We start from the raw sequence: 12,713 nt of genomic DNA, 5'->3' as shown, positions 1-12,713 counted from the left end.
ATAAAGTTTTAGCAGTTTATGTAGCAAGTCACTACTTGACTTCTGTGGCACTGCTAAAAAAGATAGGAATAATACTTCAATATTTCAAGCCAAAGCAGAACTATATTGCTTTTTAAAGCATGCTGAAACAGCCTCTTTCCCCTCGAATTGGAAGTGCAATGGAGGCAGTGGTGTGTCAGTGTTGTCTATGTACTCTGTCTCATCTGGATTTTACATATTTATGTTGAGTAGATACAAATACTGGAAATATGACTATAAGCTGTGAAATATTTGCTATTTTGTCCATGAAACCTTTCTGGAGAAGTAATTTTAAGAATCATAAGAGAGTTTTTATGCACCAACAAAGATTTTATCCTTTTCACAGTCCTCATGACCCCCCCAGTATGATTTGTGTGTCCACCTCTTCTTAAGTTTAATGAGGGGTTAATCTGCAGTGACAGGGCTAACTCATATTGTTATGGCTGGTTTTGTTTATTCATATGTGCAAACATAAACTCAAAGCTTGGTGAGATCCACCAGGTAACATCTGTCTTGGAGACATGATGGTTCTCTTTCCACTTTACATTGACTGCAGTCAAGTTCTCTTCTGGTACAACAGAGACAGGACACAGGAGAACGACATTTGCCAGGACTTTCTCCCCAAACAGAAATAATATTAACTGATAACATTTGTATAACAGCTTATTTCCACCATATGAAACTTACTTCATAAGTAAGAAAAGAATGGCATGGGAGTTGGTGCTGCTTGGACTCTCCTGAAACCAAGCTGTAGCTTAGCTGGTTGCTTTCTGTCACACTTTTTGCCACCTCCATCCTATTCACTCTACTCAAATTCCAACCAAAAATGGTGGCTAAATAAGCAGGAGAAGTGGGAAGTGCCTTGAATGATGCCCTAGAAGTCTTGCCTCATTTTACAGGCTTTACAATCTCAACCATAGACACTTGTAAGGCTGCAAAGTGCCTGTTAGTGCCTTAGGCTAAAAGGGCTTCTGGTATTTCGGCTTTGCTCTTGCTCAGAAATCAGGAGCACTCTGTCTCTGAAGGAGAAATGCAGCATTTCCAACCCAGGGAGCATGGAGTGAAAAGCAAACCAAGGTGTTCTGCACATCAGCACAAGGTGCTTTATCTAGCCTGCTGTGCAGGGGGTCTTGTTTATGACAGGGATATTTCGTTACAAAATGAGAACCTGCTTGCCTTCCCATCATTTTGAAAAAATACAGAAAGGGCTTCAGCTTATCAGGACAAAGATGTTACAGACCTGTCTCTCATTTCTCACCTAAAAACTGTGTTCTGATGTCTCTCAAGTCAGCCTTTATCTCCCCAAATATGCTGTAGGAGGAAAAAGTTATTGAACTCCAGGGAGAAACTGGTTTCTTTTCTGAGAGATTTTGTTCCCTTTCTCATTCCCCGTGAATGTCACCGTATCTGCTGTTCGCTGAGCAGGAAATGCATTATTAAAGCAGTTTCTCCTCCATAAACTGCTTTGCATCTGACTGTTTCATTTTAAATCCATCACCACAAAGTCAGGCCACCTTGGGATAACCCAACATGAAATCCGACCTGATGAAAATGGCTCATGCCTCCCGGCCTGCCCTGCAACCTGTGAGAAGGGCTTTTATTATTCATTCAAAACCTGTTTAAATCCCCCCCCCCTTCTTTTTTTTTTTCCTTTTTAACCATTTTAAAAATATTAAAACGCCGCAGCTAAGCTGGGAGATTAAACAAGTTTAAACCTTATCATCGCAGGTGGGATATTAGTTCCAATAAAAGGAGGGGAGATGGCAGGCGGCATGGTAACTGGAGCCCCTTCTACTCAGTAACTAATCACTGAGAAAGCATTTGGTGAAGGAGAGGGAGAGTGGACGAGAGAGTGAGACAAACAATGCACCCAAGCTCCTGGCAACCCTAACTGTTTACCATGGTGATGCACAAAAGGAAGAACGCCATGCGGAGCACAGACCTGGAGCTGTCCCCACAGCGCTCGCCCTGGATTCAAGTGCTCTGAGAGGCTGAAAATGTGACCTTCAGAACATTCTGTTGTTGTGGGGTGAGGCTGCATTTGGTCAACCCTGTACCAAAGCGGGCAGAACGGTGCGGAATATCTACCTGTATGTCTTCTATTACACATTTTTCACTTTTTCTACTTATTATACTTCTTAAGAGGAACCACATTCTGAGTCACTTTAACACAGAATTATCATTTCATTGAAAGTAATTGACAAGAAACATTGGGTTCTGAAATGTGCAAAGGGAGGGATGACTTTTTAGAATATTTTTTTCTTCCCTATGAGAGTAAGATGTACTAACAGGCAACTAACCAGCTGGTCCTGTTGGAAGGCAGCACAGCCTCAGCTTCCCAGCCAGGAGCAGCCTACCACAACAGCTCCAGCATCCCACAGCTGGATCACCCTTCCCTTCTTTTCCCAGGGTTCCTCTGCAGATACAAGCTTGTATCCAGCCTTGTGGTGCAGGAGGACCGTGAGTGGAAGCACAGAAGACAGCGTGAGCCCTAGCAGGCAGCATGGGCACCTTTATTTATCTCTTCAGGAATGTTCAGACAAAAGAATCCTGTAACCCCTAATGAAAGAGTTAAATGGAGGCTTGAGACAGAGTGCAGACACTTCGCCGTTGGAATGGTGAAGTGCCAAGAGAAAGGACACTGATTGCCTGCAAATATTGACCTCATTTTGTCACCAGCATTAAAATCCATACACTTGTTCTGATTCTGGGGCATCTTCCCCTGTGATGCAATAAGAAAAGGTACAATAAAGATTTTGAAGGGTGGCATAAGTGTCCTGAGTGGCAGCAACCATTCAGTATTCTTTCAGGAATTTATTCTGATCATGGTAATATGGGTGAGGAATGTTCTGGCTATGCGAGTCTTAAGTACACAAACTCCAATACATAAAACCCACTATAATCTCAAGTAGCTGGAGACCAAACAGCTAGGAACGACATTACTCCTTTCTCTCTCTGCTGACTGTGACAAAATATTGAAGCAAAAACGAACACCCCCTCCTCTCCATACAAACACACATACTCTGTGAGGACAACTGCCTGAAGGAGAAGCAGAGCTCTGTCAGCCTGGAGCTGGTAAATGTGGGCTGGATAACTTTTGTGTGGCCACCTTTGAGGAAATACCTGGTGTTCGTCTGTTTTAGACACAAACCTTTTCCTAAGAGGAAAAAAAAACCACAAAAACCTGTGCTTTTACCATGTATAAAAGGTACTTAGCTCCTTAGGCAGACGGTGTGATTTGTATAAATTAAATAGCCCTTGGCCACTGCTTATAGTGAGGCAAGTACCAGCCTGAACTATGTACTTAAATTCTTAAATGAGGAAACAAAGGGGGAAAAGTTAATAGAATCCTCAGAGAGCAAGCAAAGAAGATGCAAGAAAAACACCCAGAAGAACTTCTGAACGTTGCATCCAGAATTAGGAGAAAGGATCTGAAAACAGTGCAAAAGGTTCTTTACTGTCTCAGTGGGGCTGCACAGATATCAAGGACTGAAGTGCACAGTTATATATTCGTGGGAAAATCATATATATCCTTGCAGCATTGCTTGAGACAAGAACAAGGAGTGACAATACAACAGTGCTGCACAGCAGCAGGCATGGTGCAGGACCAGCCCCCAGCCTGCGTACAAGCATGCCTGCTGGTGCAGTCACTGCTTATGTTGCCAATGCCTAGTGGTGCTGCAATGCCCCCCTTTCGTTACACGGGTTTTTGCAGGAATTAAGGCACCCTCCCTTCTGATTGAAAGAGCTCTCCAGCGAGGAGCAGGACAAGGTTTATCTCATGGGATTAAAGATTGCCACGAGATTCCTGTAGCACTTAAGAAGTAAACACACAGTGAAGACCCATGTGGGGCACCAAGCATCCCCATCTGCTCTCTCTTGGACTCTCTCTCTTGGACTTTCTACTCATGACGTGACAGTTTGCTACTGGCAGCTTCATAGGATTACCAACCCCACCCCCACTCCCCTTTTTTTTATTGTTTGCTTTGTTGCTTTTTCTAGTTAATCTCCTTTCCTCCAAGTGCAGCCTTTGCAGTCTAGGATGTTTCCTTTTTCTGAAAGTGACACAGTTCCTCCATATTCAGTATTCCTATATGCAGTTTAACTTTAGGCAGGGGATAATCATCATTTCCTATCTCAGCTATATTTATCTCTTCCTATATATTTGTCTCTTCCTGTATGCCAGCAACCTATGATTAGTTTGGGATTTAAAGCATGTTTAAGACTTGATGTTTAAATAATCATTGTCTGCTTTACCATTGTAATGCCACCATCAAAGAGCTGTAAGAAAAACCTCTCAATATGACGTGCATGATTTTAAATCACCTCCACCCTTGATTATTTGATGTTGCCCAGATTGCACTTGGAAAATGCCACCCAGCTCTGGATGCTGCATTTCAAGTACAACAAAAGGAAGGCACTGGTAGCAATTTCTTATTGAAGTGCAATGTCACCCCCTGCAACTCCCTGAAAGGAGGCTGTGGTAAGGCTGGGGTTTAGATCTTTTCCCAGGTAATAGCAATAGGACGAAAGGGGATGTCCTCAAGGTGTGCTGGGGAGGTTCAGGTTGGATATTATGAAGAATTTCTTCTCCTAAAGAGCAGTAATGAATTGGCAGAGGCTGCCCAGGAAGTGGTGGAGTCATCATCCCAGGAGGTATTTAAGGAAGGGGTAAATGTAGTTCTTAGGGACATGGTTTGGTGAGCAACATCACTGGGAGGTGCATGGCTGTACTAGATGATCTTAGAGGTCTTTTCCAACCTGAATAATTCTTTGATTCATTAAAATCCAGGAATTTCAGAGATGCTCCACAAGCATCTCAAACATCCACAATCGTGCCTTCTGCACTCATGATGTGGTCCCATGATTCTAAGACAGCTGCGTCCTCAGTGAAAGAGTCCTTTAATTTTCTGTCTGCTTCAATATAAGTACCACAGACCTTTCTCAAATCTCATCCGCGTGCAAAATTGCAGTCCCTTGTCAGATCGAATGCCAAGTCCATCCTTATCTGAAAGCTGGTTAAGCTTTAACACGAGGGTTCCCATAAGAGGCAGTAGGTTTGGCAGTCAGCAGATGGAGACCCACGTGCCCACCTTCAACCTCAGCCCATGGACTTGCAGGTTAGACCCTGCAAGTGCACAGGCAGCACGAACCCCTTTGGATGCACGCCTATAAGATTTACGCGTGAAACTTCATCCTGCAGCCGCGAGCAGCACCGAGGAGGCACCTCAGGGAGCCGAGTTCCAGCATCCGAAGTTCAGACCCCGCGTGGGTTTGCCGTCAGAAAGCGGGACTTAGGCTGGGCACAGGACGCGCTACGCAGCAGCGCTCCCACCGCCGGCGCTGCGCATCCGCGGTCTGTGGCGCCATCTGCCGGCAGTGTGCGGTGCGCCGCGGGCGCTGAGCCGCCCCTCCGCTGCCTCCGCCGCCGGGCCGCTCCTCCGCCGGCTTCTGTTATTAACATAGAGTGCAAGAGTTTCGTTCCTGCTTAAAATCTGCTTTATTCGTTTTTGGCGAAGCAGAGTAGGCAAGGTTTTGTTTCCCTAGCAGGATAGAAGAACAGAGAATCATAGAGTCGTAGGGGCTGGAGATCATTGAGTCTATCCCCACTGCTAAAGCAGGTCCCTGCTGCAGGTTAAACAGGAAAGCATCCAGATGGGTCTTGGATACCTCCATAGGAGGAGATTCTGCCTCCTCTGGGAAGCTTGTCACCCTTGAAGTCTAGAAGCTCTTTCTCATATTCAGATGGAACATCCTGTGTTCCACTTTGTGCCCACTGCCCCTTGTCCTGGCACACAGCACTACCAGGAAGAGCCCTGACCCCATCCTCTTGACACCATCCCTTAGATATTTATAGGCATTATTGATCAGATTCCCTCTCAGCCTTCTCTTCTCCAGGCTGAACAGCCCCAGGGCTCTCAGCCTTTCCTCATCAGGGAGATACTCCATGCTTCTCATCATCTTCGTGGCCCTCCATTGGGCTTTTCTAGGAGATCCCTGTCATTTTTGAAGTGGCAGAACTGAACACAGTGCTGCAGATGTGGCCTTCCCACGGCAGAGTAGAGGGAGAGGAACACCCCCCTTGACCTGCTGGCCACACTTTTTTAATATGTGTTCCTGTACAAGACAGCTTGTTCTGTACAAGACAGCTGCATGCCCATATAGATGAATGTGGGCAGTTCCTGGGAGGTGACTGTAGATATATGTAAGCATAAGAACACACACAAGAAAGTTAAGTCTCAGATCAGCCCCCAAACTCTCCCAGATAGTGCAAAGCTTTCTTCTTGTTAAAAACTTTGAATGGTGATATATGGTAAGACGCTGTTTGGGCATCCTTTGAACATTCTCTCTGTTGCAACTAAGTCATTTCCATATGAATCCCCTACGCACACATTCCCATTCTCTGTGCCAGTTGCACTGTAATGGCAGGGAAGCATTAGAGGCCCCTATCAAAGATGGAACCTTCCAAAGTCTGAGCAGCAAGGAAGAGCAGGAAGAGTCCTTATCTTCTTCAAGAGTTTTTTGGGCTTTGCTTTGTGAAAGCAAGTGCCTTCCACAGCTCTGAAAAACTTTTCTGTTTGAGCCCATCGAGTGGAATAGCCTGGTGACTACAGCAACTCAGACCCCATGCTCTGTGCATCCTTCAGTCCATGCTGATGTTGTCATATAGAATAATACCTAGCTATAGAGTAATACCTATCTCCTCCCTCTGCAGAAATTAAGTACTGCTAGATGCTTGTTTTTCAGTCTCAGTTCTTCTCTGTATGGTTCCCCCCTCCACCCCTCTTCCCCCCACCTTAATAGAGCAGCACACGTGACTTAACAGAACAACAGAACAGCTTTTGAGGCCTCTTTGCAATTCTACAGGCTTTTGACACATTCCTCAGGAAGCACAAGGCCTCATCTAGCAAATGATAAAGATAAATATCAGCCTGGCAGCTAAAGATGGAGCAAGAGATGAATATAGAACTGGCTTGAGCTTTCTGGAACCTCTTCACAGTCTTCAGCCTCCTCCCCTGGTTCCCATCTTTGGAAAATAAACAGCTCTGATTGTTGCACACTTGAGATTATGAAAACATCAAGTCCATTAGTATTTGGCAAAGTGCTCTCTCATTTCCTTCTGATGTAATAATTGAGAGAGGGAGCAGAGACTGCAAAGATAGCACAAGGCACAAGTTAATGACCTTCTCGCATGTATGTGTGGGCTCTTTTATAGGGAGCCTTTTCCAATCCTCATCTCGCCTCCACTCACAGCGTTTCAGCTGAAACACTGCTTCAATGTGGCTTTTATTATTTGATCTGATGTCCCTTGGCCGGCCTTCAGAGGCAGCTAAATGGCAGGCAGGTGTGGGGGTCTAAGAGACAGAAAGCAAATGGAGCTAATTCTTCATCATGCCGCACAGTCATTGGAGCTTCACTCCAAACAGGAAAACATCACTGCAGCCAAATTCTTCTTGCCTTCTTTGGTTTCTGTGATACATTTAAGTTAAGGTGCATTGAGGAGTCCTGTTTCCCTTTGTGAGAGATTCTCTGGGAGACTGCAGCCCAATAAGATCAGAACACAGATGGAATGACCAAGTGTAGAAAGGAATCAGCTGATGAGAGAAAATTAACTGAAGTCAATCGTTGTCACTATGAAGCATTGGATTGGCCCTCTCACTTATTTGGTTGCCAAATTTAGAGCTTTCCTGTAGGTTCTTAGAGACAAATTAAGCTCAGATAAATTCCAAGGAAGGGTATAGCGTTCCCTACTTGCTTTCAAAAGGCTTACTTTCATCTTTTGAATTGCCTCTAGAAGCTTCTACAGATGCATAGCTTTCTACTGTATTTTAACTGGAACCTATGCCAAAAATGCCATCTCATTTTGACAAAATAAATCTTAATTTGACAACTCAAGTTTTAGGAAAGTGAAGATTACTCTGTCAGAAATGGTCTTAAGTTTGAGTTTTCCACCTAGGAGTGGCAAGTTACAGGGCTTCCTGAGCCAAATGGTTGTAATGTAGTTATTCATTCTCAATCACAGACATCCACAAATCTAGCTGTGTACCAGCTGCCCTTACCCTACAGCAGTGGGCACTTTGGGAAGAGGAAATACACCCAAGATCATGGTAGATTTCTGTGAAGCACTTGCTCCTGTAGATAGGATTTCTCTCAAGATTGACAGTAGTGCTAAAAGGCAAGTCACTTATCTTCTTGGTGCCCAGGGAAGGAATTCTTCCACCTTCCTCAAAATAAGGGTGTGCATACACCTGTTTTATTTGTATCCAAGAATGTTTTAGATAATGAAGTAAGCTAGTTTGTTTGATGTCTCAGGAGGGTTTGGACTGTTGGGTTGGTTTGTTGTTGTTGTTGTTGTTGTTTTGTTTTTTTGTTTTGTTTTGTTTTGTTTTTGCATGTGTGTGTGTGTTTTTGCCAAAGGACTTAGACATTCAGAGGAAAAGAACATCTCTTTCATGCAGCAGCATTAGAAGACCTGACAGGGGCTGAGTTACCACTTTTACTTTCTTCACCTCCAGTTCCTAAAAGAAACTGACAGATGGATTGCAGGATTGATCAGTCCCAAGAGATGCATGATTTTTGAAAAGCCCTTCAGAAGGACCCCCTTCTAATTTCAGGACTACATAACACAATTTTCTTGCCAATATAAGATACCCTCAGCAGTCAATCCGGAAAGATTTTGTGTCATAGAAAAAAAATAGTCTTTTCACAGACCTAGATGCATGCAGTTATTTCCCTTTTCCCTGCAGATTTTCTCCCCACAAGTTTTATACACGCAGAGACATTCTTACCCCTTTCTGCCATAGTTATGTAGCCTCGGTTCTGATTTCATCGATTACGCACACCAACGTCTGCAAAGCTGCCTTAAGTAAGTTGACTCAGTTGGGAATTCAAGGTGATTACATTTTTCTCCTTCAGATACATTGTTTTAGTTAAAAGCCACTCTGGCTGCTCCATAACAAAACCAGACACAGTGGGCCCCATTGTCCAATTCTTGGCCAAGGTAGTGTGTATGGATTAAGTGATGAATTGCAAAAAGAGCCTAAAAGCCAAGCTGTAACTTCACAAAAAGGCCATTAAAGGTGAGCGCTGTCGGTAAAGTGCCCATTTAGAATTGCTTTTATGACCCTCGGTCTTCCCAAGACTTAAACTAGCCACAAATTGTTCAGTCTCCCAGACTCTTGCTGCTGCAAAGTGACAGATTCTCATTTGAACTTGGCTGAGAGACCAGCTTGTGGCTGGGATTGTGGTTCTCTAACTCTGATGTTTCACTCCCAAATGGTGAAAAAATGCAAAACCTTGGTCCTGGTAGGAGACAAGTAATGATTTTAAAGGTGGTGAGGCTTCAAGAAGGAAAAATTAAAAATTAGGGAAAAAAAGTAAGACACCTGCTTTCTGGCTTCTCTTCTCCTTCTGTCCCCTGTCAGTTCTACATGAGAACCATTGCTTCTTCTATACATCCTGGTGTAGGTTATTCAGTAAGTCTATAAAACACTTCAAACTCGATTCTTTGCAGATTTCCAGTGGTTGGAAAGTCCATACTTGGCATTTGAAGGCAAAGTAGGGCTACAGAAGAGGTGTCGAGAAGGAAAGAAAGCATCTTGTCATGGAATTTATAGCTGGTCTTCCTCAGTTCTGTGCCACTAAGAACATCAACAGTTCTTTAGCAACTAATTCTTCACAACAAGCTGCGGGTTTGGTTTCTTTTACTAGACCAAAGTTTCAGTCTGTGGAAGGTGAAGAACAAATGCTTACCCCTACTTTGGTTTTGCTATAGATGATGGTGAGAAAGGAAGCATAAACCCTCTGTTATTCAGGAATTTAGGTTGCCACCACTCATAAGGCCTTCCAGAGTTCCTTAGGAAGTGTAATGCTATAATGGGATGGAAAGCACCTCGATAATAGCAGGGTGGCAAAGTCTTTGGCTACAGCAAATAAGAACAAGGCCAAATGCAGCAGCCACCCTTGCAGAAATGAAGAAAAAGAGCTGCTTCCTACCTTTGGAAGACCTCAAGTACACAGGAATCACCAGCAAGAGACACCTCACTTCCACTGCCAGCCCTTAAATGAGGTCTGACTGTTCCAGTCGCTCAGGTACATTGCGTGCACTCAGCTCCCCAGGGTTGGCCCTGCCTTCCCACCAGGCGCTCAGTCACTGCTTCAGGCCACGACTTAGCACTGCCACTACAAGAAGTCAGTTCCATTTTTTTGTGCCTTGATTTCTACCTTGAGGTTAAAAATATTGCTGGATTAGAATTGAGGCCTGTGATAATCATTCTCTGATTTCAGATTTTCACAACCCTGACTGGAAGGTATTAAAAGGACTGAAGTGTTTGTCAAATAGAACATTGTGTGGTCCAAGATATTTCCCATTCTAAACAGATCCATGTTGACCTCTCCTTTTTCCAAATGTTTTCATGTTTCTTCCAGAAGATTTAAAGCATCTACCACAGCCTGCTATAAAAACACAACACAACTTGAAACCTGGCTACATTTGCAGTCAAATTCAAGCCCAACCTACAGATTCAGTCAAAGAATTGCAACTCAGATCGTGTGTGTCCTAGAAATGGACATGAAGTAAAAGAAAGTACTTGAAGAAGTGAGGTAGCAGGACCACTGGCACTGAAATGCAAGTAAACAGAAGGCTTGTCAGTTTGGAGAAGGAAGAGAAATAATACATTTATGGTAGCTAAAGAGAAGGTGTAGAGAGTTAACAAAGAAAGAACACTCAAAGAACAGGGTATGAGCATCCAAGATGGATGTGCAAGATGTCTCTTCTGCAGGGATTTAGACAAAATGATCAGTCAGCAAATCAATGATTTCACATACCTTTGCTTCAGCTATTTTCTTGATTCCTCCATCAGAATTCGGAGAGAGGTTTCCTAAGTAATTCCATTTGCCAATCCAGGAGATTGTCAAGTACTTTTATAGTGTTGCAGGTAAAGCAATTTGGAGGGCACAGGAGCTACCTGTTTCCTTCCACATTTGTCAACAAATACAAATTCTACAAGCCTGCAGGAGCCCAAGACTTGCCCTCCAGATACCTCTGATTTGGTTTTACATCAGAAGAATTATAGGCAGGCTAAGATGTATGCAGTAGTTGCCCCAACTAAAACAGGCTCTTAACAAGGAAAACAACAAGCTATTAGCAATCTGATACAGTTTTACAATCCCTGTACAGGTCCCTGTGAGAGAACAAGCCTGGTGCATCTTTGGCATATGGCCCACTGAGTAATGCCTCACTGCAGAACAGCAAAAAGAATGCCAAGAGAACGGAAAAGTTTATCAGCATAGGAGAATTTTTCTTCCTTTACAGGCTATTGTGGCTGAAAATGAACTCCATGGATCACAGTTCCTTACACAAGGACAACTTAGAAACCCCAAACAGATTTTTTTGCTTTATTTTCAAATAAAATAACATCAACACATCCAACCACCACAGCCCAAACAAGAAGGTCTCACAGAATGCATATATAGCTTATATAGGTGTGTGCATGTATCTTGTTGTTCCAAAAAGTTTAATCAGTTGTTAGTCCAAAGGCACTTCATTTTTATCTGCTGGGTCTGCCTGGCTGAGTGTAATGGCTCTTTCTACAGCTGTTATCAATAATAAAAGCATTGAAGATGTAACTTCCATAACAGTTTATCTTCTATTTGTTAGAAGGGAAACTCTGTTTTCACTGCACTTTTTGTGCTTGAATTGTCTTGAATGATATGAATCTTATTTAGAGTTTGATCATGAAATTTTTGTAATATCAGATATATTTTTGAAATTCTGTGGCTTTCCCAGTTTAGGATTCTGCTCTGAAGCATTTGCTCTGTAACAAAAAGTGAGATTATTTGAAGACAACAACAAAAATAATGTGATTACTCTTTTTCCTTTTCAGCATAAATAAAAAACTTTATTTTTTTATTTTTTTATTTTTTAAGTTTGCATTGAATAAGGCATTTTAAATGCCCCCAGACAGTGTCTACATTTGTTGAAAGTTTCCAGATAGGTCATAGAAGGACACAAGTTTTTTGTCATTCTAAACAAGTCTGACTTGGAATGCCCCTAACATAACAGGGCTTCTGTCCCTTATATGGCTTTATGCAGAGCCCACAGTATGTGAGAGGTAAAGAATAGCTCCGAGTTGTGTCAAAACACCCTTCTTTTTGGCTCTACCTCAAGCACTCACATTTGATTGTCCATTCTCCATCTGGAGCAGCAGAAGAAATCCCACTGCAGTACTGCACTGTACCACCAATCCAAACCCTTCACCCACCCCTTTTTGTCTTCTGTGGAAAACGAAAGGTACTGGTTTCAACAGTCAGAGCATCTTCCAAGTGTATATTTCATTGGTGGCAATTGAAACTTCTGGGCTTGTTTTGTCACACCACTGTGCTATGGCCCATGTTTGGGCGTTACATAGATCTACTGAGGTACCTTCAGCAACATAGCACAGACTCTGAAAGCTGTCCTGGCAGTGTTTCAGGCTATAAATACAGGTGTTTGCCTGTAAACCAGCTTGTGCAGTGCACACAAGAGGCTGAACTAGCAACATATGGTTAGCTGGTGTATGTCCTCCTGAGCTGTAAGCTCACCTTTGGATTGCAACACATACGCTATATGGCAAAGACTGATACTCTCTAGAAGCTAAATGTGTGCCTGAGTTTCTTTACATATTGGATTAAGAACTGCAGGTGAACCAAAGGTG

The 12,713-nt window shown here is 43.2% G+C and overlaps 1 long non-coding RNA gene across 1 annotated transcript in view; it reads left to right on the top strand.

Moving 5' to 3' along the window:
• LOC146543204 (uncharacterized) overlaps positions 1-12,713 on the top strand; it is a 79,131-nt gene that overhangs the window by 51,406 nt on the left and 15,012 nt on the right. The gene's annotated exons all lie outside the window — the stretch shown is intronic.

This window comes from Meleagris gallopavo, chromosome 17 (genome assembly GCF_905368555.1).
Source record: "Meleagris gallopavo chromosome 17, MGAL_WU_HG_1.1, whole genome shotgun sequence".
Classification (NCBI taxonomy): domain Eukaryota; kingdom Metazoa; phylum Chordata; class Aves; order Galliformes; family Phasianidae; genus Meleagris; species Meleagris gallopavo.
This window is presented reverse-complemented; position numbering and strand designations above follow the sequence as displayed.